A 13,007-nucleotide genomic window follows, 5' to 3' on the forward strand; every position below is an offset into this window, starting at 1 on the left:
TTTTTTTTTTTTTTTTTTTTTTTTTTTTTTTTGAATTTTTTAAAGACAACTGGGAAACAAAGGTCATTTTTCACTAAGACTATTCTACGTACTTCTAGTTGTATGGTTGCGACTTGTCCACTTCTTCCAAAAAACAGCGAAAAGTTCTTGCAATTATGAATGTATAGTACACCCAGTAATCTCTATAGATGCCTCTATCTCAGGATAGGTCGCTTGACGATCTTACAATATTAGTTTGCGCACAGCATTTATGGTTTCAAAAATTCGCCATGGAGTGATGTACGACCGCAGGTGAATTCATCATACCGTCGATAAGCTGTGACCCTTGATGGAGCTTCATCGTCAGAAATTTACCTAAATTCATGGATGCGCTGTTGCTATGTTGATCAAAGTGAGTTGATGAATATTTTCAGTTACTGTATAGAACACAAATAATGCTCGTATCTGAAAACGTATGTAACATAAAAAATGTGAAACTTTATTTTTATAAAAAACGTTTACAACTGAGCAACGTGACATTTCCGAATAAAAAAAAGATGTTAGCCTGCTTTCCACCAGCAAACTGATTGAAATGCTAGGAAGGAAAAACTACTTTTTTTTGGTTCATCAATATTTTCACTACTTTATACTGCATACAATACTTGGAATACAGCTCAGAAGCTTAATGGTTGGAAAATCTTTGTTGAGGCACAGGACCTAAAGAAAGTAGTAAGCAAAGGAAAGAAATAAAAATTTTGCATGGATAACTTTAGAGATAGTACACAAAACTGTGAATTCCTATAAGGTATGTTGATAACAGTCATCAAAAATGAGCGCCTAACCCACATACACTAATTACTCACAAATTAAATAAACCTACTTAAGTATTTACTTAAGTGCACCGCAAAAGTTGCTGACTGGTATGTGCATATGTATCTAAGTATATTTGTAGACATTGGCTGGCGGTTCCTAGCGTATAATCACACAGAAGCTTGTGCAACAGTTAGCCACATACCTGTACTGGCATGGACCCATTAAAAAGCGAATTAACGCGTTGGAATTTCATTTGCACCAAGAACATACATATTTCTAGCTGATTCTGTAGCCATTGAAGAGGCCGAAGAATTTTTTTCTTGTAAAATAGAGTTATTCTTGGTACAGGTGGGTAGCAGATAGTAGAGGGCAGTGTGAATAATGCGCGTAGCGGTAAGAGAGTGTACGTATGTATTAGGGTGATTCAAAAAAAAAATTTTTTTTTTTGGGAACACTGAAAAATGGGCTCTTAGACACCTCTAAGGAAGCCTCTCCAAGAATGAATTCTTAATTGTAGCGGGAAGGTCTTCCTACCTACAGTTTTCTATTTTTTCCTTATTATCAGATATGAAAATTTATATCTCGCTTCCAACCACTTCAAAAAATATTTTGTTTCTTAGATCTTGTAGGAAATTGAACACTCTACAAAAACGTCTGTACGATTTTTTCGTCAACCCAACCGTTTAAAAGAGATTAACAGTGAAAGTTTGATTATTTTTGGAAAAATTTTTTATTTCCTATGAATTTTATAACTCATTGAAAAAAAAATCATTATGAATGCAGCTCATAGGTTTTTGGAGAGGTTTTCTTAGCGGTGTCTAGGAACCTATTTTTCAGAGTACCAAACGAAAAACCAAAAAAAAATTTTTTTGATCCACCCTAAAATGCATTGATGTTTGACGGCGAATATCTCGTAAACGTTTAACTTAATCGAAAAATCATAGCAGACCTTTTTTGTAGAGCATTCAATTTCCTACAAAATCTAAAGAGCAAAATATTTTTTGGAGTGGTGGGAAGCGAGATATAAATTTTTCTATCAGATAATACCGTTACAATTAAGAACTAATTCTTGGAGAAGTTTCCTTAGAGGTATCTAGGAACTTATTTTTTAGAAAAGAAAAAAAAATTTTTTTAATCACCCTAATATGTATGTATGTATATATGTGCATATACATACATGTATGAATGTGTAATGCTTCCGATTTGTCTATGCAGACTCACATTTAAACAGTCATTATTATAATTAGCGTAATTTCAGTTGAACAATTGTATGGTTATCTAAGGCAGAGTAGAAGAGTTCATTGAGCTGGCTGCCAACACTGACTCTGTTTGACCTACTCATGGCGGCACAAGCATATATATATATGTACATATAACAAAATATGTGCACGATATATACAAGTATATATGTAGTATTTATAAATTTACATAGTAGTATATATGTATTTACAAATATACTTCTAATGTGACTCATTCAGTATTAGCGAGTACTTTCTTAAATAATTTTAACGACCGCTCTTTCTTTTGTAATTAAATACTTAAATACAAACATAATAAACTCATTGAACTTTAACACTTGAAGCATGCGTTAATCAACAAAATACCAATCTCTCTATATTAATTCACATGCACATATAACAAGTCAATTGAAAAATCCCCGGCCTATCATGGTAAAACACAATTCTGTGGCAAAATTCGTTTTGTTTTTTTATTCAACATAGTTCCCTTCAAGGCTGATAGACTCATTACCATTTTTCTTATACAATTTTTCCTCTGCTTCAAAATAGGCTTCAGTTTCGGCGATCACCTCTTCATTCGAGAAAAATTTCTTTCCAGCGAGCATTCCTTTGCGTTCTAAGAACAGGAAATTGTCGCTGTAGCTCAAACCTGGAGAATACGATGGTTACGGAAGCAGTTCGCTGCATGGATTTTGCCATCGTTTTTACTGATTTGTGACACGGCGCATTGTGCTGGTGAAACAGCACTCTCTATTTCTTCTATTTCTTGCGGGCGTTTTTCGGCGATTTTAGCGCCAGATAATATCACAGTTCTTACAATGGAACAAAAGCCCTTATGCACAATAAAAAAAAACATGAAAAAATAGAAGTCTTATCAGCAGAACATCATATAAGTTCCTCCTAAATAAGTTGCACGGTTTAGACATTCAATACTAGGCGAAAAAGTGAAGCAATTGGACTAATTTTCGACCTAATTACATTAGCTTTGGTTGGGTTAGGTAAATAGGCAGATTTTTCGTGACGCCACGAATAAACCCACTTGTACACTTCGCTGTGATATGCAGAACTCTTATGTATGGTTCAAAAGTGCCAACCACAAATTCATGCTCTGCAGCTTTGAAAATTTGTGTACTCCAAAATCTTTAGCCTCACCGCGTGATAGGCAATTGCGACAATGAACAGTTAGGATACCTACAGGGATCCTTGCGGTTATGTAAACCTTGCTAAGAGTTAGTAGTCCAATGAACCTTATATGTTCAATTCTGTGACATAAAAATTTTGGCAGAAGTTTTTGGCATCAAAAAGAACAATTGTCAGTAATCTCAAACAATCGCCTCTCCAGTCAAATATAGCACTTTTAATAGTATATCGGCACTAGAGACTATGAGAATTATAGTAAATTGACCTTGACTAAAATAATGGTTCAAAATATATTAATTTAATGTAGTAAATTACAGTATTCGGAGCTGGATAAAATATTGTTAAAATATTTGTTGGCAAGAGTTTTTGATTTTGGAGTCAGAAATTTGGATCTCAACATTTGTTTTATCCCTTTCTTCGGATAAACGAAACACTCTTGAAGTATGTTTAGCATTTTTTGGGAGTAATGAAAGCTAGAATGACTGGAAATATTAAGAAGTGAAGGATCTGAGTGCCAAGTAATACAGTTCTGCTTAGCAGAAAAGCATTCATCGGAGTTTCTCGACGCGATAACGGATGGACTCTGCGGTTCTTCTTTGATTGTTTGCGCCTTTATATTTTTTACCGCCCTTTTGTCATTTCTCTTCCATAAGGTTTGCCATTTCATCAGACGATCCAACAACGTGTCGAAATTATTAAAATTTACTACCGAAATTCGAAGTCAGTAGCCTTAACTTTAAGAGCGCAACGTCCCATTTATGGTCGTCATATCGTCCTGTAAGATCAACAATTGAGTGTCTAGTGGAAAAATTTGAATCCATAAGCGCAGTATAAAATGTCCCCGTGCCAATGAGACAAAGAAGTGCTCGTAGGGTCGAGCATATTGCTGCTGCTGGCGCATCAATTGAGGAAAATTAAAATCAGCCTCTCACACATCGTTCCCAAACGCCGTTTGACCACTAGAAACTTAAAAATGATACGGATTTTCATCGAAAAATCATCTTCTGCGATGAGACACATCCCGAAAAAATTTCGGTTTGGTGCGGTTTCTGAGTGGATGGCTGTACTTCTTCCGCGATGATCTGTGCCGGCACATTACTGTGAATTAGAATCGCTACAGCTCAATAATAACGAATATTTTCGACCCGAATTGGATGACATGGACTTGGACAATGTGTGGATACAACAGGACGGCACCACAAGCCACAAGGCGGATGTCTCAATCGATTTATTGAAAAGCAAGTTTGGTGAACGTGTTATCTCATGAAATGGCCTAGTCAGCTGTCTGTCTCGGTCGTGCTATTTGACGCCATTAGACTATTTCCTGTGGGGCTACGTCAAGCATATGGCTTATGCCAACAAGTCATCAACGATTGATGAACTTAGTACAAATATCGAACGTGAAATTGCAGCAATATCGGCCGATTTATACTTGAAAACCGTCGAAAATTTGTTCAGCGTCTGAACTTCTACAAGCTTGACTGTGATGGCCATTGAAAATAAATCGAGTTCCATGTATAATGGTATTGAATGTACTGTTACAGGAAAAAAGATCTTCATTGATATTTCGAACCAATTTTTTGACCGATCAAACTCAAGTCTTCGTATGGGAACATACTATTTAACAAGTTGCCCAGATTATTGCCAAGACATTGCTGCAATCGCTGAATATGTTATTCAGATCGGACTACAATAGCATATATTTCCCATATAAAATGACCAATCAAAATCTAAGAACAAATATTCTTATACCCTTTTATGCTATAAAAAAATGTTTCTATAAATGGTATTAAACAAGATCTGTTCGGAAAGTAAGAGACCGACTGGATTCGGTAGAGCAGCTGGCTAACGAACGAGCGGCTGGTCAGGACAAACATTTTCGCGCGACGTGTTTCTGTGAGTGGTGCTACCCGAAAATGCAGCGTTCGTTAGAGTAGAGGTACGCGATTCTGTGTGAAACTCGGTAAATCTGCGACAGAGACGTTTGATATGATCAAGCAGGCTTAACCTGCTTTAGCAAGAAGTGGTGTGTTTCGATGCCACCAGGCCTATTTGGAGGGCCGGGAAAAGGCTGGTGATGAAGGCAGTGCTGGGAAACCTGCGACTTCGACAAACACCAATGACGTGACGATTGGTTCAATAAATTTTTTTAAATCGACTCAGTCCTATAACTTTCTGGACAAATCCTGTAGCTTCAAAACTAAACCACCCGTCTCAAAAAAACAAAACGGTTACTTGAACTTCACTTGGAATAAATTAATTCATCTAGGATACATATAAATATATACATATATACAACATACTCATATGTACATATACACTGCCGATCAACTGAATAGGTTCACATATTTTCGATTGCATTTTCATGATTTTCTCATTTGATTTGGTGTTGTTCGTACGCATGTTTTTTTTTTAACATTTCAACTTTATATTTCTGTCAATCAGTGTAAAGAACCGTTTGTTAAGTACCGTTACTTTGCATATTCTGTTCTGCTATTTCTTTCGCAAATTTCTGTATAACTTTTTGGTTCAACTGAATATGTTCAGCTGTAAAATTTTTAGTTTGCGATTAAATTTGGCGGTGTGGCGACACATTTTTTATACAAATTTTTAATTTCATATATTTTCTTTAAATTAAATGAAAAATGGGACGCGGAGAACAAGTATCCGAGTATGAAAGAGGCCAAATCGAAGCCTATCATGAAAGTGGTCTTAGCCATCGTAAAATCGCACGAAAAATTTTGACGAAACCAAAATGTTGTGAGTAACTTTTTGAGGAACAAAGCAGAATACGGCAAAAACATGAAAGGCGGAGCCAAACATGCTACCTCTGCGGCAGTCAGGAGGCATATTGTTCGTGCTGCGTTCAATTCGCACCTCACAGCACACGAAATTAAAGAAATTTGCGGTGTTACAGCCAGTGTGTATACAGTTAAACGTGTGTTTTCGTCGACTGATCATCTAAAAGAAATGAAAAATAAATTTAAAAAATACCGTTAAAGCACGTGAAGCTTCACGACTGCTCTTTGCACTCAGACACATGAGCTGGACAAACGAATGACAGAAGTTGGTTTTTGCCGACGAAAAAAAATATAATTTAGACGGCCCTGATGGATACAACTATTATTATCACGATCTTCGAAGGGAAGAGCATTTCCTGAGCCGTCGCCATAGCTGTGAGGGAGGAATAATGGTGTGGGGATCGGTATCACTCTTTGGCACTTGTGACCGTCAATTTGTTACCTGCAAAATGAACGCGGAAACCTACAAATCTATCATACAGACTGCGTTTCCTCATTATTCCAATATTCTTTACATTATCAAATGGACTTACAAGCACGATAACGCTGCAATTCATGCACTACGGTTGTAAAAGAGTGGATTAAGGCTCAAGATGGTGACTTGCTCGATTGGCCCCCATATTCACCTGACCTTAATAGAATGAAAAACGTATGGGGGTTGCTATCGCGCAAGGTATATGTAGAAGGCAGGCAATTGGATTGCAACAACTTTAGTTGCGGCAATTAAAACGGCCTGGACAACAATTGCCTGCAAATACTTCAAAATTTGCATATCGTTTATATGAAGTTATATCGAGCAAGTAAGGAAGGGCTAAGTTCGGGTGTCACCGAACATTTTATACTCTCGCATGATAAAGTGATAATCGAGATTTCATTATCCGTCATTTACATATTTTTTTATTTTGCTGTAAAATTAATTAGATTAGATCAATTTGAGTACTTCATTTATTTTAACTGTATTGATTTACCGATAGTTTCGGTGAAAAATTAGGTTAGGTTAGGTTAGGCACTGAGTATTTCATGTTCGATAGCAGGGACCTTGAAAAGTTATATTCCGATCACGACAATTTTTCCACAAGGGATACCTCAGCTCAAATACCGTATTTGTGTAAAGTTTTATTCCGCTATCATCATTGGTTCCTAATATATATATTATACAGAGAAGGCGTCAATGGAATTCAAAATAAGGTTGTATTGGAAGAAGGCTTGGTTGTGAACCGATTTCACCCATATTTCGTACATGTCATCAGGGTGTAAAGAAACTATTATGTATCGAATTTCATTGAAATCAGTCGAGTAGTTCCTGAGATATGGTTTTTGGTCCATAAGTGGGCGACGCCACGCCCATTTTCAATTTTTAAAAAAAGACTGGATGCAGCTTTCCTCTGCCATTTCTTCCGTAAAATTTAGTGTTTCTGACGTTTTTTTGTTAGTCGGTTAACGCACTTTTAGTGATTTTCAACATAACCTTTGTATCGGAGGTGGGCGTGGTTATTATACGATTTCTACCATTTTCGAGCTGTATATGGAAATGCCTGAAGGAAACGACTCTATACAGTTTGGTTGACATAGCTATAGCAGTTTCCGAGATATGTACAAAAAACTTAKTAGGGGGCGGGGCCAAGCCCACTTTTCCAAAAAAATTTCGTCCAAATATGCCCGTCCCTAATGCGATCCTTTGTGCCAAACTTCATTTTAATATCTTTATTTATGGCATAGTTATGACACTAGGTTTTCTATTTTCGCCATTTTGTGGGCGTGGCAGTGGGTCGATTTTGCCCATCTTCGAACTTAACCTTCTTATGGAGCCAAGACAGACGTGTGCCAATTTTCATCATAATATCTCAATTTTTACTCAAGTTGCAGCTTGCACGGACGGACAGACGGACACCCGGATTTCAACTCTACTCGTCACCCTCTAACTCTTTTAATTTTAGGACTTACAAACAACCGTTATGTGAACAAAACTATAATACTCTCCTTAGCAACATTGTTGCGAGAGTATAAAAATTATGTAAATCGGAAAACTGGTTTAGGAATTATAGATAAATTTCCACCTCAGCCGAAGCCTTTGATGCTAGCGCTGCGTACTTTAGTTTATTTAATAATTTGTTTATTATGTAAGCTTTAATAAAATAAAATAAAAAATAAATAAATTTCCACCTCTGAGATCATGAACCTATTCAGTTGAGCGGCAGTGTACATAATCTATGTAGACATGTCTGCTTGTGTGCTTGTGTGCATGAAGCCATATTTGTTGCGTTTTTTCCAAAACACAATGTATTCATTAAAAAACGAAAAACGCATAGTTATCTATGTAGGAGTTTAGAACAATTATCAAGCGAATATTTATTTTATTTTCTTTTATTTAAAAAGCATGAAAAGACAATTTGTGGCAAGCCAAGCATTGAATCGCACATGCACACATACACACATGTCATACATGCATATAAAAGTTATAATATTTAGTTGTTGTTTGCATGTAAACAAACAAATGTCGACAACAACAACAACAACAACAAGAATAGAAGTGAAAAGCAGGCAGCGTAACGCTTACTCACCCCATAAACACATTTTCTTTGCAGCCTTCGCTCAATTACTGTCCACTGCCAGCGGATCTCCAGATGCAAACACATACATACAAGTACACTCTGTATATTTACTTATATATACATACATATACATATGTATGCTTTAGTCTTTATGCCAGCGGGTGTTGGTCGACGCGTCAACTTAATGGCACGATTAATACAAAGTTGCTGCTTATATGAGCTGGCACTCACATACATACATACATACATACATACATACATACATACATGTCGGTACTATTGTATGTTTGCTCATATATGGTTTGTGTGCGCTCTGTTTTGTGAGTTTTTGTTTGTTTTGGCTTTCAATTAACGCGACTGGACGACACTTCTTGCACAATAGCGTGCACACACACCAACACAAACACTCGCATGCACATATTTTTATTAAAAAGATTGCCTGCAGTTGCTGTTATTATTGTTGCTTTTGTGTAGCTATTATTTTTATTGCACTATTTAATTCACAGTTTTTGATTCGCTTCAAACATATTCGTATTAAATAACACACACTTGCCTTGCACAAACGCTTTTACTTTTCATCTTCCATTAAGGCACTTGGTTGTGTGTGTGCATGTACATACATGCATGCACACTTTTCAAGATCTATTCAAATTCAGCGAGCTGCAAGTACACATATCCATAATTATATACATATGCACATTTCCACTTTAATTTCATTTTCACTGCGAAGCATCAAAAGAAGTCACACACACATACATATGTGCAAACATGGCGGCTACAAGGCGGAAGGAAAGCCAACACGAACGCCTCAGCAGGGTCACAAATCACTGGTGGACCAGCAAGCAACCCAAAGGCAAAGCACAAGTTCACAATTTGGCAATGAAAGCACTCTTCATATTACTAGTTTATGCACATATACATATATGTATGTATGTACAAATGTACCTATATTTATATATAGATAGATTTGTATGTAAGTATAAAACTGCAATTTAAAATAATAATTAATATATTAGGTTATCAAAAAAGTCTTGCGGTATTTTTTTTTTTTTATTAATTTTATAACGGTTTGATGACTCATGCCCAGCTCTTGACCGCTGCTACGGCTGCTACTATGCCGGTGGTCTCTTTCGACCTATTCAGCGATTTTATCGCACTTTTCGACGACAGGCCTTCCAGAGCGTGGCGCATCTTCGACCACCTCTTTACCAGAACGAAAACGTTGAAACCATCGTTGTGCGGTGGAAATGGAAACTGTATCGGGTCCATAAACTGCACAAATTTTACCAGCGGCTTGAGATGCATTTTTGCCTTTATCGTGGTAGTACTGTAAAATATGCCGTATTTTCTCTTTATTTTGCTCCATGTTTGCGACGCTATAACACACGAACGACTGAAAAGAAACGACTATCAATCAAACACGTGTTAGCGCGTGAAATAAGCTTTCCAAAAAGGTATAGCATGACCCGATGCGACGAATGAAACTAGAAATACGCGCTCTCAGCGCCAACTAGCGAAAATACCGCAAGACTTTTTTGACAACCTAATATTATAATATTTTTTTATTACTTATGTACGTACAGATATGTATGTGTGCATACTACTGTGGACAAAAAATAGTAAGACTTTTTAATTTAAAATTTGCGCGAAAAGCCATTCGTCGAAACATTTTTTTTTTCTAGATTGGTACATCAAAATAATCGTTAGTGTTTAGTTTACGCTTGTCTTTCTGAAGTACATAAACTGCGACTTTTAGGATGAGTGAAATTTTTTAACAAAGAAGTTCAATTAAATTTTATGTTCGCAATCAAATTTCGGATGCCGAAACGTTCAGAATGTTGGAAAATTTCTTCGGTGAAAATTGTTTGTCCCAATCAGGTGTTCTGATTGATACGAAGAATTCAAAGAGGGTCGAGAAGGCGTTGACAATGAACCACGTCCAGGACGGCTATCAACATCAACTGATGATCAATMAGCACGTCAACAAAATAAAGAAATGAACAATTAACAGTCAGAGAACTTATTGGCATCGTTGGAATATCGGAAGCATCAGCGAAAACCATTTTGAATGATCATTTAGGCATAAGAAATGTAAGAGTACGATTGGTTCTAAAATCACTAAATTTTTTGAAAAACAGCGTTGGGTGTGAAACAATGCTTTCCGACTACCAGGATGTCATGAAACGTATTATCACGTGAAAACCATTTTGAAGGATTATTTGGGCATAAGAAATGTAAAAGTACGATTGGTTCTAAAATCACTAAATTTTTTTGAAAAACAGCGTTGGGTGTGAAACAATGCTTTCCGACTACCAGGATGTCATGAAACGTATTATCACTGATCACTGGCGATGAGTCTTGACACTATGCTGTCGGCAAATGTGTACCAAAGATGAATCAAAACCACGTCAAAGTAGGTCAAAAAGGTCCAGATTATGCTGACAGCTTTCAAGATTATTGTGCTGTGGTGAAGTCAGAATTCCTTCTCTCCGACCAAACTGTCAACAAGGACTGCTACTTGAGTCTCATGCGTCGTTTGCGCGAAGCTATTCGCAAACAGAGACCGGAATTATGGGCCGACAATTATTGGTTTTTGCACCACGGTAATGCAACGTCGCATACTGCATAGATTCTTCGTGAGTTTTTCGCAAAATTTTCAGCCAATATCGTGCCGCAACCACCGTATTCGCCTGATTTAGCTSCGTGTGACTTTTGGCTATTCAGCAAACTCAAACGAGCGCTCCAAGAAAACCGTTTTGAGTTAATTGAAGATAATAAACATGAGTCACAAGGCGCATTGCAGGCTATTTCAGAAATTGACTTTGACAACTGTTTCGAAGATTGGAAAAGCCTTGGGCACAAGTGTGTTGGAGCCAAGGGGAATTACTTTGAGAGAGACGACACAGATTTCGAAGAATAAGTAAAGAGTTATAAAATTATGAGCAAAGTCTTACTATTTTTTGCGCATAGTACTCACAGTTGCGGACAATAAAATAGAATCAAAGGTTGTGTTTTCAAAATATACTAAAGTTTTGTTGAAATTTGTGATATACATATTTAGTAAGTTTATTGCAAAATAACAAATACAATCATATGTACTTTTAAAATTGAGAAAAAGATAACATTGTCATGTACAGTTAATGACAAAATAATATAATAAATCGCGAAATAATTTAAGGCTTTATTGTATAAAAACGGTCCAAAAGTGTTTGACTTATTCCCTCAAAAAGCAATGCTTAATTAACACACGAAATGCTTTATGATCTTTATGATCCATTTTTTGTAAACTAACACAAATTGCTTTACAAAAATTCTATATTTTTTCATACCTAGTAGAAATCATATAGATGGTAGTAGTAGAGTAATAGTATTATCCATGTATGTGTCAGTCTCAGCGTGGATGAGTCCGCAGCCGCACTTTTCTTGGAATTAAAAAGAAAAGAAAAATTTCCCGCAAATGTCGAGAATTCGGCTCAAAAAGTGACAGCTGAGAATAAGTTTGGGATGCAAACAGATCGCTTTAGATATTTTGTTGGATTAATATTGGACACAAATGTCCAAGATCGATATAAAACGATTTAATCGATTTATCGACCAGTGCTTGACCATAGAGACATCTATTGGAAAACGGCGGAAGCAAAGTTGTAGACCATAGGTTGGATCTGTGGAATGAATATTTGTATTAAGAATGTATGTATAGTATATAGAAAAATGGGTCGAGCCAAACATTGTTCAGAGGAAGAAAGATTGTGAGTCAAAAATTTCCAAGAAAAGAGTAACATACCTAAGGAAATTGCAAACATATTCAATAGGTCTCAAAAATTTGTGTTTAATGCTCAACTCTGGACGAGAATTAGGTGCATAAATTTCTTCCAGAATGGTAAGAAGACGGCTTGTGGAGAAAAAACTCTTTGGCAGATTATTCGGAAAGGTGTCAATGCGGAGCAAACGGCATAGACACGATCGTATTCAGTTTGCAAAACACGCATTAAAATGAAAAGTAAATGGTTCGACAACTTATGATCTGATGAATGCCAAACTAATATGAGAGGAAATGATAATTGAACGTTGGTCGGAAGTCCATAAAATATAAAAATGTCCGTCCGCTATACGACTAAGTCCTTCAAACTCCATGGCAGTCATATAATGGTTTAAGGCTGTTTCTTATGGCGTGGTATCGGACCTACATAAGTATGTATGTTTTGGATAAATGAAAAAGTGGATGAAAAAAAATTATTCGCAGAACTTGATGTTGATATTATGGCTTCGTCAATATAGCCAACAGATCTACAATAGAATAGAATACAATGAAAAACTTATGGAAAAACGTTAAGGAAAAAATGGGACCTTGTATACGATACTGGAGGATGGAGTCATGTGTAGAAGTTCACGCAAGTGAGGAAAGTTTTCTGATCGCCATTCACGTGGGAGTGGCCAGAAACGATCCTTTTACATATGACTCAAGCAGCTCACGACTTCCGGTC

The 13,007-nt window shown here is 36.5% G+C and overlaps 1 protein-coding gene across 2 annotated transcripts in view; it reads right to left on the bottom strand.

Moving 5' to 3' along the window:
- Positions 1 to 13,007, bottom strand: part of LOC108972435 (protein sprint) — a 553,725-nt gene that overhangs the window by 537,625 nt on the left and 3,093 nt on the right. For both annotated transcript variants that reach the window (XM_018938999.1, XM_018939000.1), the window contains exon 2: positions 8,533 to 9,183. The gene's annotated coding sequence lies outside the window, so the exon portion shown is untranslated. The remainder of the gene's footprint in view (positions 1 to 8,532; positions 9,184 to 13,007) is intronic.

The sequence above is a fragment of the Bactrocera latifrons genome, unplaced genomic scaffold, assembly GCF_001853355.1.
Source record: "Bactrocera latifrons isolate USDA-ARS-PBARC rearing strain unplaced genomic scaffold, ASM185335v1 scaffold_4, whole genome shotgun sequence".
In the NCBI taxonomy this organism is placed as follows: Eukaryota; Metazoa; Arthropoda; class Insecta; order Diptera; family Tephritidae; genus Bactrocera; species Bactrocera latifrons.